Source organism: Poecilia formosa, unplaced genomic scaffold, assembly GCF_000485575.1.
Source record: "Poecilia formosa unplaced genomic scaffold, Poecilia_formosa-5.1.2 Scaffold368, whole genome shotgun sequence".
Lineage (NCBI taxonomy): Eukaryota > Metazoa > Chordata > Actinopteri > Cyprinodontiformes > Poeciliidae > Poecilia > Poecilia formosa.
This window is the reverse complement of record NW_006800307.1, coordinates 131,515-133,804: the sequence shown is the minus strand read 5'-3', so window position 1 is coordinate 133,804 and position 2,290 is coordinate 131,515.

Genomic DNA, 2,290 nt, shown 5'->3' with positions numbered 1-2,290 from the left:
GAGGATCCGCTGCGCTGTGATTGGAGGATCCGCTGCGCTGTGATTGGCTGTGATTGGAGGATCCGCTGCGCTGTGATTGGAGGATCCGCTGCGCTGTGATTGGCTGTGATTGGAGGATCCGCTGCGCTGTGATTGGAGGATCCGCTGCGCTGTGATTGGCTGTGATTGGAGGATCTGCTGAGCTGTGATTGGCTGTGATTGGAGGATCTGCTGAGCTGTGATTGGAGGATCTGCTGCGCTGTGATTGGCTGTGATTGGAGGATTTGCTGAGCTGTGATTGGAGGATCCGCTGCGCTGTGATTGGAGGATCTGCTGCGCTGTGATTGGCTGTGATTGGAGGATTTGCTGAGCTGTGATTGGAGGATCTGCTGCGCTGTGATTGGAGGATCCGCTGCGCTGTGATTGGCTGTGATTGGAGGATCTGCTGAGCTGTGATTGGAGGATCTGCTGCGCTGTGATTGGAGGATCCGCTGCGCTGTGATTGGCTGAGGGGGTTAAATGAACCGGAGTTGCTGGAACGAACCCAAAGCCTGACCTTTGTTGGTTTCTCCTGGCTTCGTTAAGCAGACTAACAAGAGGCGCCGACTGACACTTCTCCACTTAATGAGAAGAATCTCAACAACAGAGTCTGAGTTGTTATCCTGGCAGTCAGCGGGGTCGATGCTCTGCACATTTCACTGAAACTACATTTATTTACTGTTTTCTGCCCTGCAGGCGGCTCAGGATGAATCTTTACTGGTAATATTTGTTTGTAGGTTGAATGAAATCAGTTCCTGAGATCTGAGCAGAACTAATGCTGCTCTGGATGAACTTGGGTTGAAAAATTATTTACTATAAACGAGCTCTTGTAAATGAGTTTTGTCTTATTTCAGGTGCATTAAGATGTCTGTACTAAAAACTAGACCAAAATACTTGGTAGGATTTTGTGTTTTTGCAGTGTAAATTAACGCACATCTTTATTTTTGCTGTTTAACTTTGACTTTTGCAACCAGCTCCATCTTCACGCTGTTTGAGATCAAAGACAGCAAAGTTAAATAAAGTGTGTTTTTTATGGAGGGACATGTTTAATATCAGCTGCAGCACCAGGGAGCCTCTTCAATAAGAGCCGGCATGTTGGCGCGTGTCGGCCTTCACAACGCAGCCTTTTAATTTCCCGTCCGATATTAATATCCGCTCTCAGACGAGCGCGCGTACAGCCTCATTGCCAGGTTTCATTATCTGCCCTCCGGCTGCTCTGCAGATCCGCGCTGCTGATGAAAACACAAGCGGAGAAAATAATCCGACCCGAGAGCAGGAAAAACACTAAAAGATGCCGAAGATTTGACTCCTTCGAACAGAGACGTCCAGTCAGAGCTGCAGCAGGTGGGTCTCCACTGAAACCGTCATTTATGAAGAGATTAAAAAGACGCTTCACTTCAAGTCTCCGTCATGTGACTTAAATTTAAACAGTTACGTGTTAAACACAGACTGAACAAACCTTTAGTCTACAAAATATCAAGTCAGCTTTTTATCCATGTTCAAACGGAAATATTCTCTTTTTTTAACATTTTTTAAACTAACATTGAGTTCAGTCAGGATTTAAACGGCAGCAGGATGACGGCTGCTGCCATCGATCGACATGTTGGTCTAAGTTATGTGAGCTGCTTCTCCAATTCCTATCAGGTAGCAGGAAGGATTTATTTCTGCTCCTTGTATTTCACCAGAACCACACAGGTGTCGCTCAGCTGCAGACGGAGAAGCCAAAGACTGAAAACATGAGAGTTTTAAAGTGATAAAGCTTCCTCCGGCTGAGGCTGCGTTCGCTCAGCAGGACTCCAGGATCAGTTACAACTTATTGCTGAAATCTGATGTTTGGCAGCCGCAGTCAGATTCTGTGTGAAGAAGAAGAACGCAGCCGTCACCCGGCAGCTCCGATACGGCAGTAAAGATGGCCGCCGCTTATGCATCAGATTACTTTTTGTGCTTTTAGGGGTATTTTCAGTACGTTGTGCTTTTTGCTTTTACTTGAATAATTTTATTGTGAAACAAAAAATGTCTGAATGAAAAACAAACATGTTTTAACCAAAAACTCACCATAAACAGACACACACCTGCAGGTTTTGTTAAAGTTTAATAAGTTTTTTATTGAAATAAAATGATTTGGAAAAAACATTCTGTTGCCTGATTTTGCCTGATTTTGTTACTTATATGAATTATTGTCATTTTGGTCCTTAAAATACCAACATTTCAACTTCATATTTTGGTCCATCTAATTATGTAATTTCTAAATATTAAATGATTAATAATTTGA